Below are 15,431 nucleotides of genomic sequence, written 5' to 3' on the forward strand. Positions count from 1 at the left end.
CATGGTTTCTGGATATGTAATGACTCCAAGTTAACCATGATTTGACTTCAAATAGTCATGTAAATATTAGCTAGACCTTAAACATTGCTAAATGGTTGGTTTGGAACTTTACTCATGAGTTTAACCTGGCAATGAAGTTAGCAAGGTTTGCATCCCAAGCTTCTTCACCATTAAATACTGTTGTAAATGACTGCTGTCAAAGCAAACAAGGATATATTTATGTTGATTTTCTACTTTGTAGTGGTTTTTCACTTTGTGACCAGCCTGCGCTGTCAGCAATTTTTCTCTGTTTAATAACGAAGATTGGTAACTTTTACAGTATATAGGAAAAACGGAGAAAGCTATAAGCTTAAGCATGCATGTAGGGCAACTGAAACTGTACTTTCTAGCCAGGATTTCTTTCAAAGGGTTAAGTATGTGACAGGAGGATGACTTCTGGGGAAAGAGAAAGAATATAAAGTGGACGCTGAAATAAATGTTGCGCAGGCAGCTAGAGTGCATGTGGGAATATGCAAAGGTTCCTGTTTGCAGTGGGTTTTTGGTGCCGCTCAGGTCCTTGCGTTTTCATGTGCACCATTGTGTGTCATCACTGACACGTGAAGTGTCCAGCAGCATGGTCAGGTTGGGTGGGTTTTTTGAGTGTAGGGAAAGGAGGAATTGGTTCATAACTCTGTGATGGGGGATTTTTGACTGTTTTTGTTGAGGCGATGCCTCATATCAAGAAAAAGATGTTGTGTTGGATCTGGTAGACTTCAACACTTTGCTGTTGAATGAGAATTCCCAGTCTCTCAGGCTGACTTTAAAACAGCAAATCCAAAACTTAATTGGTTTTGAATCCCTGCTGCATAAGGGAAGTTTCAGTTACTCCTTAGTTGACCCCACGCTCCAGAGAAATGAGTTATGGGGTAAGAATCCTCTGGGCTTGATAGCACAGAGTTAGCTCTGCTCAAATCGCTCCTATGGATAATCGTGGTTCAGAGTCCCACATAGAAGTAGCTGTGTGCAACTGGGATTTATGTTTGGGCTTTGGAGCCAAGCGATCAGCCCACTGTATATTCTTCCCTCTGCTTCAGCAGCTCTTTAAAGTTTAAAAATTTTATTTGAAAAAAAGTGAAACAGTAAACATTGTTATAAAAAATTTGGTTTACAAACAGGGAAACTTCACTGCATTGGTGTACGCTGAGACCCTTGCAGAGTTCTGGTTTTGGGCTTCTATAAGCACCTATCCAATTGTGAGTTTAACACTCGTGGTACCAGTCATCTTAATACTTGGTAAGCTGCTTCAGTGGTTTATTCTCACTGTTAAAAACATGTACTTTATTAGGAGTTTGGACCCCTCAGAATCCAGCTATGGAATCTCTCTGCTACAGCTTTCCCACCCCACTCCCCGGTCCCTATTATTCTCAATTCCCTAGTTTTTCCTGAATAAATGTGTCCTGGGCAGACGTCCCACCTTCACCATCCTGTTAATACTGAAGACGTTCTTGCATTATTTTGGGATCTTCTGACACAACTACTGTCTTTTGGATTCTTGCATCCCGATTCCCATCAGAGAAAGAAATTGCAGAAAAATGCTATCTCAGAGTATTCATTGTCTGTAAACAGACAACAGTAACTTGCTTAAAGACCTGAACTTTAAAGTCACAATTCAGAGTAACCGTGCAGTTTCGGTTCCTTCTCTCAGCAGGACTTTTCCCCCAGTGCTGGAGCACGAGGCAGCACCCTCAGAGGCTGCCTTCTGCCTGGTGTCTAGGAGCCTGTGGCTGTATGGCACCCAGCTTAGCCACAAGTGAAGGCAGCAGGCAGCCCATGGTTTTGCCAGGCGTACTCTTTGCTGAGTAAAAAACTAACTGGATGGCCTGGTGCAGAGAATGATAGTGAATGGGGTTGAATCTTGTTGGCTATCAGTCACAAATGGTGTTCCTCAGAGGTCAGTTTTGGGGCTGACTCTATTTCATACCTTTTTTTATGATTTAGATAAGGGGATTGAGTGCACCCTTTAAGTTTGTAGGTGATACTAAGTTGGGAAGAAATGTCGATCTGCCTAGGTGTAGGAAGGCCCTGCTCGTCTCAATACTTAGTATTTTTTAAGCTAGAGCATTGAGAGCCCTGTCATTATAGTTTAGGACGTAAAGGTCAGGTAGGTGGTTTTACACCAATGTGTCCTGCCCAGGGAGGAGTGCTGCAGGTAGCTAAGTTTTAAAAGCAGATGAAGAATCATAGAATCACCAAGGTTGGAAAATACCTTTAAGATCATCCAGTCTAACCATCCGCCTGTCACCAGTGTTTCCTGCTAAACCACTTCCCACAGTACAACATATGAACGTTTTTTGAACACAAATCAGTGCTCTGTTTTCTCAGCTTGTGTGTCCCTCTTCAGGACACTGTGAAGATGGTGTCCATTTTTCTCCTGAACAGCGCGGAAAACCTATCTTACTGAAAGTTGTACCATGTTTGTACTTCAAAATGCTGTTTAGTTTTAGTTAGTCTTCAGCTTCGTTTCCAAAGGCAAAACTTTTTAATTTTGTAGGAGTTAGCCTGGAGAGTTTGGGAGTTTGAAATACTGTGCATCTGTAGACTTGGGTGCGAGTTGGTGCTGTTTCAAAGTCTAATGGAATCAGGAAGTAAATGGTACAGTGTCATAATGCAGTCAAGTGTGTTTGAATCTTCCCATCTCTGCAATCAAAAAATGTTGGGGATGGAATGACATGTGGACGAACACTGGAGTGACACCTGGCTAGCTCTCAGCTTCCTGCAGCAGGCGGATGTGAGGTGCATGCATCACCAATCCCTATCAATACATTTTGAAAAATTGTGATTTCTTTTTTTAGTGTAAGATAGCAGAGGTTATGTTATGGGAGCATCCTGTTTACTGAAATTGAAAACCACTGCTTGCGATTTCTACTTTTTGAGATTTTCTTCATGGATTCTACTTATAGCCTCAGCCTCAAGGGAGAGAAGAAGACAAGGAATTGTGCTGGGCTGCATTCCAGCACTTTTCTCTTGGGGAAGATGCAGAAAAATCTCTTCCTATACTTTTTAGGAAAACACATTTCCTAGAAGCATGTTATGTCTCCTTGATCGCTGCCTTTAACTGCAGTACATTGCTCTGTTTCATGGTAGGTGGTTCCAACAAAGAAGCTACATACTGCTTGGAAGACGCTCTTTTTGCAGAGTTCTGAACTGACATTTTTAAAAACCATGTGGTTTAATGGTGCCTGATGCGAAAGAACGTGTGCTTTGTCAGTGTGAATGGTGGATTCCGGTATTTCACACATTTTGCTTTTGTGGATCACAGAAAAGAAACAGCATCATCCTTTGCAGATGGCTTTGGAAAGGGATCCTGGTTTTTCTTTTAAACAGATACAAAATACAAACAAAGTGACTGCAATACACCTGACTTTACTAGCAGTTTTATTGTCTGTTTCACAAGGATTCTGTCCTGTTTTTTGCTGGCCAGAATTCTAAGGGTACACTGAAATAGCACAACTGAAGAGAGTTACTGTAACAAGTGTTACTTGAAAATACATCCCCCTCCATCACAGAAGTGGAGGAGGCATTTAACAGGGGTACTGTGGCAGTAATTGAAGGATGGGTGTCATAGTGTACACTAGAGTCGAGTTTAATACATACAACTTAGGCAAAGTTGTTTTTTTTTTTTCATTGTAGGAAAAGATCTTATGCTAAGAGAGAGCTTAAGCTGCTTGACTAGAATTGAAATATATTATTCCTGAAGCCTTAAATACCCGTGCCTACCGCTACTTGCGTATAGTTTGTCCTGTGGGCGTGTTTTGGTGTAGCGGAACTGCGGCTGTGGGCGTTCCTGCCGCAGCCCGCCGCGCGTCGGAGCGCGCGTCCCGCCTCGCGGCAGCAGGGGACGCTGCAGGGCCGCCGATGGCTGAAGGGGGCGGCTCCGCCCCGCGCTGCAAATGCGTCCCGAGTCATTGTTAAAGGCGAACAGAAATCATGACAATTTAAAAAATCCCACCCACTCTGTTTACAGCGCAGTTTTATTTTGCAAGTGTCTGGTAGAAAAAGGCTGACTGGACGATTGAGACTGCGCTGTGTTAAAAGCCTTTAAGAAACTGCCTCTGGTTTTACTTACGAAGAGTGGGTGTTCTCCTGTGAGCTGCGGGGTCCCTCTGCATGCTGCCTTTCCCCAGGCTTCTAAGAGCCTTCATCACTGGAACCTTGTCTTCCTGCAAGGCTCAAGGCATTGGAGTAATTGAGGATGCCTGGAAACAGTACTTTATATTTCATATAGGGCAAGTGCTTTGGCACTTCTCAGTGAGTTTTGGCTCGGTATCCTGCAGTTTTCCTCCCTGCACATTACGATGGGGCCGTGTGGCAGGGGCCTCTGAAGGTGCGGTGCTTCATTGTGTCTGCAAAGCAGTGGCATCAAACAGTGCTTCTACGCCATGTTTAACCTCATAGGAATTAATGATGGCTTCTCTTTTGGTTGGCACGTAGCTACTTTTGTAGCTTCCATTGTCTCGTTTTTGTGTTCCAGACTCAAAGCGGTAGGAATGCTACTGCTTTGACACTAGGGAAACAAAAAAAGCAGGGGTTGTGGCAAAGTCCTAACAGCTCTATTGATGCTATCCAGTTAATGCAGGTGGCCTGGGGTAGGTGGTATTTTGGCACAGGCTGCACTGAGCAAGCGTGCACTTCTAGGGCTGAGCTTTCATTGATTCTGCTGGAGGGTGTTCTCCCAGTTATCTGCAAGTCATGACCCACAGCCTTCTGATGCCGAGGTGACATCTCTGTGGCTTACCAAGGGTGAGTGAAAATGAACAAATGCTGCTGTGAGTACCTAGAAAGTTACTCCAGAAAGTGTTGGAGGTTCCCTCATCCCTCTGGCTGTGGATGGCATGATGCTCTCTGTGCTAGATCAAGATGCGTGTGTGAAAACCTGTATGAGGACAGGAGGACATCAAGGCATAGTGAGTGTGCATGCACACGCACAGGGAGGGTTCTTTGCAGACTGATTGAAGGCCTTTGCCTTTGGGCTTAAACCACAAGCATCAGCATTTCATTCATTATAAATAGACTTTAATAAAAACACAGCTTTTAAATTTAGCGTAAACAGCGCTAAACCATCTTGATTCCAAAATAAGTGTTTCAGGTGATTCTGGGTGGTTGCTTGGTTGCTTTTATTTATTGTAACATTAGCACGTTACAGAAAATAAATGGTTGGCAGTCTCAGCTTTCTCAGGAGTGAAGGGAACAGAAGGCTGGAGAATGACACAGTTGTATTTCAGATCTTATTCTGCATCTACATACAAGCAGTGTCTTTGGAAACCAACCAGAATTTTTGTTTTCAGACAAGTTTCACCCAAGCCTGCCTAATTCTGTAACCAAATTGAAAACATTTTCTGAGAACTTATGAAATAATTTCTTTATTGTTTTTTTTTATACTGCTCTGTCAAATTGAAAAATAAAGGTGTTGGGTCCAGGAACTCATCCACATGTGAGTGTGGAGGAGGGAGCAAGGAAAAAATCCGTGAGGGTTATCGGTCAGCAATAGACAGACCATGGAACAGCTGAAAACATGGAAACAATTTCCTCCCTAATTTGGGCAGATTGGAATGCATCCCCAAAATCCAAACGGAAATAGTAAAATTTAAAAACTTTTTATTAGTGCCTAACCCAGCTGCACCTGGCCAGCCTAATTGCCTTCAACCTGGTCATTACTCAAAGGCATGAAGTTTAGCCACCAACAGCATTTATTAATGTATAATAGGAATTTACTTGTAAAACAGAATTATTGGAATGGTGTGATATCATAAAGAGTGAGGTGCTGACATTTTAGATTGTTTTATATAGGGATGTTGAGTTATAATTTAGGAGTTGGTTATTCTTTGGGTGATTAATCATTCTTAGGTATAATTTAAATGTCTGGTGGAAATACATAGAATTAATGTTTGTAATGACCAGCTCGTGAAACACACTCACGTGAATAAGGTCACTTTTGGTTTTTGGACAACCTTCTTCTCCACCTTTTTGCAAAAAGGTTGGTACAAAAGCTGGAAATGCTGAGGCAGCAGATGAACGCAGTGTTTCAGCAAGGCAGCCCCTCACTGATTTCTGTAAAGATGTCAAAGCCTAAGACCATAAAAGTGCCTGCAAATTCTCCCCTTCATATCAATGGTGTGAAAAAGTGAATACATTAATTCTGGTGGACCTCAAACTTAAAATCTGTCAATATGATTTCAGTGATTAATGGTTACAGACTTTTACCTACCTCATAAATATAATGTGCCTTGATTACAGAGGCATGTTAGCGCTGCTATAGTTAGTTATGTCAGCACTTCCATTGTAAACTCTGTTTCTTTAGGGGTTTATAACTCCATCATAAAAACTCACTCTGGGATGAAATTTATACCTTCGACTTCTAGACTGTAAGCAAGTAATTTAAAATACAGATATACTTTAAAAAAAAAAAAAAAAAAAAAAACAAAAAAAAAAAAAAACCAATGGTTGTATAAAGTTAGACACCACCATGGTGGTTTTTTTTTTTCCCCTTAATCTATACCGAGTATTTCTGCAGCTGAGAAGTGATTTTGTTTCTTAAGATGAGAGGCTGCTGCTGCCTTTTGCTCCCTAGTGGAAGTCAGGCTCAGTGTCCGTGTGTGCATTTATATGCATACATACATATATACACATAAATATTTTTAAAATGTAGTACGTCTGCAGTAGCTTTCTAAAAAAAATCTTGCGGTGTTAATACCTCAACGCTTTTATCTGCAACATAAACCAACAATAAACACCAATTTATAGATAAAATATAATTGCTGCAATGGAGTGTGAAGGTCAGTGGGAAAAGCATTAAAAACATATTCAGTTAAATACAGGGATCTAAGCATGATCCTCACGTAGATTAAGTTAACTTATGTAAACCCGCAGAGACTGCTTGGAGCAAAATATCACTGACCCCCATCTGTGATTTCACTTTTTTCTTTTATAAAAAAAAAGTGTACTGCTTTAAAAAGCATGTTTTAAACAAGTACAAACATTTGGAATTTTGTCAGTGGTTTTGCTTTAATTATGCTTTGTGCTCCTTGTGTCTAGTGCAGTAGAACACATTTAGAGAGACTTCTGTGCTGTTGGTGGTCAACATTGCTGTGAGATGTCTACTTTTAAAATAAAGTTTTGAATGCTTTTTGTGGCCTCTTGTAGTCATTATCTCAGTATTAAATGTACTTTTTGTTTGTCTGTGGTTTGTGTTTTTTTTTTCCTTGCTTTTATAGATTGGACGCTGGTGTTCAAATTTCAAAGCAAACTACATAAGCTGTATTTGTAATGTACCAGAATGGTGTTTCTGTATTCCAGGCTGATGATATGGCAAATAATGATTGGACCTTAATGCGTGGCCTCTTCCCAATAGGGATGCTTGCAAGTACTTTTTGTTTCCATATGATTATATGGAATATAATTCAGTACATATAATTAGTTAGCATGTCTTAAGATTTATCAGTCTTTTCTTACCTTCCATGTAAGTGAGCAGCCTCCCTGTTTTTCAAATACTGTTTAAAAAGGAGAAATGAATTTTCATCCTTTTTTTTTTTCCCTGTGTATTTTCCATTTGTGATATGAGTAGAAGCTGCATAGAGTGGTTTTGATTCCCTCCTCTCTCATATTTCCTCCCTTCTCCCCCACTATCTGCAAATAAAAAGCCCAATCCTCCTCAAAAGCAGCTTGTACTTATCAGAGAAGGAACCTGGAATCTCAAATAGCTTTATTTATAAAAGCAGAGGGAGTGGGTGGTGGGACGCTAGGACTAAACCTTCTGAGGGCAGGCATCCGGCTCTCACAGTTTACTTGGCTGGTTTGGATATCTTGAAAGCCTTAATTTAAAAGTCATCTTGCAATCCTTTTTAATTGGCTCCAAAATAAGTAGTTGAGCATTTGTTCTGATAAGGAGGTTTTTGGCTCTATGTGTGCCATAAAATCAGCAAAAAGAGGGATCTGTTTAATACAACAATGATGCTGGGCTTTTTTGTTATTAGGGCTGCCCTGAACAGGATTTTCCCCTTAAGGCAGCAGTAGCACACCATAAAAAGGGGCATTCCTTTACTTTGTGGCAGCAAGGCTTTAACTTACTGGTTTTCGGATATTTTCTTTTTAATAGGCAGCAATAAGAGGACTTACATAGGGTGGCTGCTATAAGTACAGTACGTGGTGTCTAAGATCAGGGTGCTTTGCCTGCAGTGTTTTAGTGCCTTTTGTTTATAAAGGCCTGGGAAAGAGCATCTAAGAAACGCCAAGGTTCTGCTCTGGTGTTTGGGAACTTTTCTGGATGTGGAAAGTTTGTAGATGGGATAAAGTCCACCCAGTTTTGCTGACTTCTGCACTTCAGTTCTTACCTCACAGTTCTCAAATCTGTGTACTTCCAAACCCAGAAGAGTATTGTAGGCAGTTCACAACTAGAAAACAGTCAGCAAAAGCCAGCAAATTTAATTGAAAACGTGGAATTAAATACTTCCATGCACCATTAACTTTGTTGCTATAGAAATGTCAGCCTTTCTTTGCTCCCACGTATCTATTCGTTAAGTAGATGTGGTTTTTATCTGAGGATATGTTCCTGCTTCCCCAAGAACTGCAGTTTACAGCTGTGCAGACTATTTATTTGGAGAAGCTGCTTTCTTTGTACCACACTGCTGTGGTACCTCAGCTCCTCTTATCATCTCTGTTTTCACAAGATGGTTAAAGCCTCCTCCTGTGTAAGCTGCAGTCGGCCCCGACAAGCAGCATGTCGAGCAGACAGGCACAGCCCCCTGCTTGGTTCCTGTGTGCAATTTGTCCTGGGAAATTTCATGTAAGCCCTGTGTTATAATTTGTTATAAGATTGTTTTATGGCTGCTGAGATTGTTAATTACCTCCTCATTAAAATTCCCTTGGTAAGTTATTTGCCTATTAGTGAATTAATTCTGTGAATTACTTGGCTCTAAGAAGTCTGAATTCTGTGGCATTCTGTGGTTTTCTAACACGGTTTTAGTGCATGGAGCATGCTGGAATGTCAGTGGCAGTCGGATGAGCTTGAAAACAGATTCAGCCATGCTCCTGAGAGCTGGAGAGCCTTATGGGGCTGAACACTTCTGGTGTACTAGATAACACCGATCAAAAATAAAATGTTACAGAGCTTAGGGATACGCGTTAAGAAGCAGTTCTGAGCCAGTTCTGTCACTTGTCTGCTGAAGAGTTTTTGGATATAATTCAGTTTTCTGGAAGTTACTGGAGTTGTCTTCTGTAGAAGCTTGAAGCTTACCTGTCCCTGTGATGTTCAAACCGCTTGAGGTCCTCTCTTTTGATGCTTTTTATAGAACTTGTTTGAGCTAGCCCATCTCACTGCCTTTGGAAGATAGGAGAAAAGGAGGGCGCTTTGGGAGAGGTGAAGCTGTGTACTTTTTCCCTTCTACAGAAACAGACCTGCTCATCACAGCATCATAGAAAGGTTTGGGTTGGAAGGGACCTTTAAGACCATCTAGCTCCAGCCCTGCTGCCATAGGTAGGGACACCTTCCTCTAGACCAGGTTGCTCAAAGCCCCATTTAGCCTGGCCTTGAGTGCCTCCAGGGTGGGAGCATTCACAGCCTCTCTGGGCAACCTTTTCCAGTGTCTCACCACCCTCACAGTAAAGCATTTCTTCCTGATACCTAGTCTAAATCTACGCTCTTACAGTTTGAAGCCATTTCCCCTCATATTTTTGCTACATATCTTTATAAGACGTCCCTCCCCAGCTTTCCTATAGGCCTCCTTAAGATATTGGAAGGCTCCCGGACCCTTCTTTACTCCAGACTGAAGAGCACCAGCTCTCTCAGCCTGTCACTGGGAAGCCTGATGCTCCCTGCTGTCATCAATAATCTTGAGGTAGGATGTGTCTGCTCTCTTTGGTACAGTGGGCTCGCAGTCGTGACCAAGCAGGAAGGAGTGGAAGTACGTATTCTGACAGCATGCTCTGTTTTGTATGTGCAATAGGGTGTAAGCTGAGCCTGTCTCTGAAGAAGCAAGTTTGTTTAGAGGTCTTATGCTAAGGTACATGTGAGGTCTGGGAAAAACACACATCAGTTGGCAGCAGTTGCAGCTGTTCTTCTTGACGTGTTTGGGATCCTCCAAAACTGGGGAGCTGCTCTATAATGCAGCCCATCCTGACTGTTTTCTCTAGCTGCCATGAACTCTTTAAAGCTCCCAATGCAGCTGAGAGCTCTCAGAGCCTCCAGCTCCTGGGGACAGGGAACTCTCTGTCCTCCCTGAGCATGTGCTAAAAAATTGACAGTGGCAGAAGCAAGGTATACCTGGCTAGGAAACAGATGCATTTTCTATCTTTCGGTCTCCACCTGCAGTGTAATGAAATTCTCTTGTGGTATCTAGCAACAAAATAGCCTGTCAAAATGCCTGCTAGTGACACTTCCTTCAAAAAACTTTGGTGACATTTGGCATGTAGTATTAACTGTGAGAACCTGAAGAGCATTTCTGAAAGGTCATTTAGATATACGAGAAGGATGTGTCAGAATCTAATGATCTTTCTGATGATTGTGAGGGGCGCAAAGAGTCTGCAGAAAGATAATCTGGGTGCTAATGAACTTTACAGTGTCCAGCTCTGTGGAGGTTGCTTTAATGCCCTACTTAGCTGCTGTGTTTCTGTTCGTTCTGAAGTATGGATGTCACTTGAATACTGATAAAATGCAGGAGAGAACTTTGGTGGCTTTTTAGGCTTTTTCTTTACTCTTCTAGTGAAGGCAGGGACTTATTTTTGCAGCAGGCAAGTCCTTCGTTATCTCGGTGGATTTCTGACATTCTGAACTCCAGGATAACTGTGTCCTTTTACCTTTTCAGAGCAGTTCACTTACAGTTGATTCACCATGACTTTTCAATTTTTAGAAGACCTTTGGGATTTAAAATTTTTGAGATAAGATGGCAAAAGAATTAAATGCACTATCGTTAATCCTTTGCTTCAGAAGGAGTGAGGATGGTTTTTGTGTGTACACGCACACATGCATATGGAAACTGACATTCAGGTAATTTAGAAAGTGGATACTTTTGTAGGCTCTTGACAGTCACCAAGGCTTGAAGCTTTTTTTAAAGGACTCTGCAAACTGCGTAAGTTTCATAAGCTGAAAGTAAGCTCAGTTATAAGGCACTGACTTTGTTTTAGTCAAAATGTTAAACCACGTGAAATGTTTCAGTCTATCATGCGAGTGAAGGGGAAGGCACAAACTTTTTCTTTGTTAAATGGTATTACTGTGAAGGTTTAGCAAGTCCAAACTGCGTGCTTTTTTCTTTTCCTAATGCAGTTTGAGCAGTCTGTACAAAAACAAACCCCTTAGGATCTGGCTGTAAATGTTAGCTTTTGAACTGCTACAGCTTAATACTTCTGAGAATAGCAGCAGAGCAGACGTACTACTGTGACTGCTTTGCCCTTAGGTTTCAACATTTTCCCCAAAGAGCAGGTAGCTGCGGGTGAATTAACCTACCACACTGAGTCACACAGAAAGAAATGGAACACAATCCTTTTCATCTTTGAATATTCTTCATGTTGCCTTTACTTTGGGCTATGTCTGCTGGCGTTCTGCAAGTTCTTGAATTTTTTTAAAAAGCTGTGGCTAGCAACAAATTGTAGGCACAGGTCAGACTGCAAGGATTTTTGATTTTTCTTCCCCCGCTGTTTACCCTGGAAAGGGAAGAAGGAATGTGTGTTTGATAAACCAAGGGATACAGACTATCTAGAAGACTTTTAGATGCCATTGTAGAACTTTTGCTGTATGTTTCTAAATGAACAGGCAGAGCCCTACAGATTTAGTGACACTGCTATGACACAGGAATCTATACTCCAAACAAGAAAAAAGAGTTGAGTGAGTTTTGCCAGTACTGTTCTACATTTAGTTTTACCTTTTAAATGCAAGGTTGGATTTAATTTGCAAGATGATGGTGAGAACCTTGTAAGTAGCTCGTGGTCCACAGGTCTCTTGACAGCTCAGGCTGAAAAGGGCCAGGTGGAACTGTTGAACCTGTAGGTGAAAATGTGGCATTCCAGCCTTTTTCTAAAAACACAGATGCTATTTAAAAATGGAGAAGATGGAATACTTCATTAAAAACACATCAAGCGCATAGGTATTATATTGCTGGAATTTGTACATGTATTTATTCAGGTATGCAGAGCATAAGAATGTTCCCTGCAATTCTGAAGAGCGTTACTGTTCGTGGCACTTTTAAGAGTCAAACATACTAGCTACTTTAATCAGGATAATAATTTAGAGTGTCAAAAGGGTAGTGTACCTTCTCAGCGTTTCCATTTGGTATTATTTTACTCCTTTAATAGTACTTTATAGCTCTCAACCTTACCTCAATTAGCAGTACTGACAGATGCTAGTTCAGCATTTTACCTCTCGCCAGTAGGGCTTTCTTTAGAATAAATGTCAGTAATTTTATGCTGCTAATTTGAGGTGATATACCTACATGTAAAATTACGTTTTAACTTTCTTGTTACACTTGCAGTGAGAGATGGCAGCATAAAGAAATATACGTGAATGCTTCTGAGAGATAGTTCTGGACTGGAAGGTTCATTATGGAACTTTTATGGCTAATTTTGAGGTGTACTGCCGTTTTTGTTAACTCTTTCTTTTGCTATCCATCTATTTATGCTGTGTCTTTCTCTTCCCCCTTGAGACTTTTTTAATTTAAATAATATATATTTATGTGCTTTTTTTCTTTTAATCTTTTCAGAGGCTTGGGGCAAAGGTGGGGCTTTGAATGCTTTAAATCTTTAAATGCTAAGTGCTGCTTAATAAAATAATTTACTTTGTGAGAATATTTGTTACTAAACTAAAAACAAGTAAAATAAGGAAACGTTTCTTCAGAAAAGCCTTAAGCAAACTTGCTGATGGGAAGAAAGCAGATGGAAAATGTTTCTGAGAAGTATGCTGCTGATCAAGCACAATAGTCATGACAATAATAATGATTGGTATCAGCAGACTCCATCAAGAAGAATCTGCACTTGTGCATTGTTTTCTAATTTCCACACAGAATAGCAGGGGAAACTGCGTGAGAGGGCAGAGCTGCAACTTTAGATGAAAAGACATTGCCATATTAAGTGTTCTGTACGTTAGTTGTGATCCATTTTTCAAGACGGTGTATTTGTGCCAGTGTAGTTCTGTAGTTCAGCCTTCCTTGAATCTGGTATTCTTTTTCTTACTGTTTAGCATAACTGCAGATTTTCTCAGCCAGCTGCTAAATTACAGTTTATCTGTTTGTTAACAAATAAATACCTCTTCTGTGTGTGCTAATAACTTCATGTGAAGCAGTGTATCTGGTCGTATGCTCTGACTGGAAAGTGAGCCTGTCGCAATTGTCACGTGGGAGGAAACGAATGCTTTCTACTGCAGCCCAAAAGCCAATCTTCCAATTGAAGTATTTATCAGGAAATCGTTATAGCTAACAAAAAATTTCTAAGTTGTCAAGCTCCTGTCTTGGTATATTAAACGATTCCATACTATTTATAAGGATTTGTTTCTTGTTTTTGAAACATACATTTGTAATTGTTCCTGGCTGATATCATTCTTAAGAGTTAATTGACAGTTACTAAGTCACTGCATAGTTGAATTTTAATGCACTCTTCCTTTACTGTGATTAGTGATTACTGTGGGAATTTTAGTGTTTCAATTTGAAAAAATTGTAATAATAAAGCTAGTTCATTGTCCAGTCTTGAGTCATTCTGTGCCTGAGAAATCTATAAAGATACATAATGACTGTAATTTTCATGGAGTTGTAGCTGCAAAAATAAGCTTGAGCTAATCTTGAGTTGAATAAGAGTGTTGTGTTCATAAAGGTTTGATAGAAAATAGCAGTGTTATCTCTCAAATTCAGAAATATTAAATGATAACAGGTTTTGTAATAATTATTCCCTTTTTTCTGATTGCTGATCTGAAAATCTTATAATGTCATCCTGTGTGCAACTCTCAGCACTCTCCACTTTGATTTGTAATGTGAAGTGAGGGGAGGCATGGCTGCACAGTTAGAACTGAACTAAAAGCAGAGCACTTCCAGTGCTGTCTGTTGGTATTCTGCTGAATCTGCAGTGTGCCACCTCTTTAGGTGTAGGTGGGATGACTGGTACCACTTGCAGTCAGCTAACCTGGAATGTGATTAAATAGGCTCGGCATTTTTTTCAAAATGTATTGAGATTTTTCTTCTACTTCCAAGCTAGCTACACAGCTTTCTTCTTTTCTCTGCCTTGAACTTTTGGCCTTGCTCTGAGGAATATGGGTGGTATATGTTTTAAAATTGATATACTAATGTTGAATTTTTATTGTCACCGTTTCTGTTCGTGCACCTTTCAAATCCTTCATTTGTTTGTTTGTGAACTTTGGATGTATCGTAAAAATGTCACCATTGTGGCTGAACATAAAGCACCTTCCCATTTTGCTCTGGGCCGTTGAAATAAATTTGGACCAGGTGCTCCTCTCATAATAGAGCTCCTTGATGTGCCCTGATAGCAGACCGGCAAGCGGAAGCTGTCAGCCTTCAGCTGGCTTGAAGAATGCAATTAGAGCAGTTTTAATACTGGTGAGGGACCGCATCCAATCAAAGCTGTTTGACTTAAGCCAACTCCAGGATCCTAAACGTGTATTTTAAACATATCAACTTTGTCTTTTTAGTCAGAGCAGATCTGTCATTCCCACACATTGCGGGATTTTCAAGACTAGAAGAGATACTCCCGTTACTTACCAACTTGATGTTATTTTATCTGTTAGCTTTGTCTTTATAGCACTGTTAATACTCATGGTTCAAAGCATTTATTGTCAAATTAAGACTTAAAATGCATTTTTAAATGTCAAAAGTGCCTGTGCCTTTACATAAACCTTAGATTAGGTGAATTCATAAGCAGTTTATCACTAGATTTCTGGATTTGCTTGCTGCAAGAAAAGGGCACACCAGTACAGGCCAGAGTTGAGGAAGTACGTAGGAAAAGACCCTAGAAAGTAGACAGTACTATCGTAAGGTACATTTCTACTGCATGCAGAGCTTCAGTTAATTTCTAAAGCAGTGTGACTAATTAATACTAAAAGAAAGAAGTGACAAACTTGCAGGCTCATCCTTCTTTCTTCTTTCTCTCACTCTTTTAAATTAGTATTTTTAAGTGTTTGCTTCCTCTGTTTCTTAGTGTTTGGGTTGACTTCACTGGAATTACTGCTTCCCTGAGGGATGCTTCTCAGCTGGATGTTTCATTTATTCCCTGCTTTTCTTTCGTTAGTGAAGTTTTAGTTCAGTTACCTGTTTGTTTGGTGTTTTTTTTTTTTTTTTTTTTTTTTTTTTCAACCTTCCTAACTTGCAAAGTAGGTCACAGAAGTAGATAATGGAAAGGACTTTTTGTTGAACTCCCTGCATTAAGCCTGGTTTTTCCATTATCCAATTATTTTTTTTTGTTTGCTTTGG

At 40.4% G+C, this 15,431-nt stretch overlaps 1 protein-coding gene across 1 annotated transcript in view; it reads left to right on the top strand.

Moving 5' to 3' along the window:
* Window positions 1-15,431, top strand: part of JAZF1 (JAZF zinc finger 1) — a gene marked incomplete at both ends in the record, with an annotated part of 168,807 nt that overhangs the window by 30,596 nt on the left and 122,780 nt on the right. The window lies entirely within an intron of this gene.

The sequence above is a fragment of the Tetrao urogallus genome (assembly GCF_951394365.1).
Source record: "Tetrao urogallus genome assembly, chromosome: 7".
In the NCBI taxonomy this organism is placed as follows: domain Eukaryota; kingdom Metazoa; phylum Chordata; class Aves; order Galliformes; family Phasianidae; genus Tetrao; species Tetrao urogallus.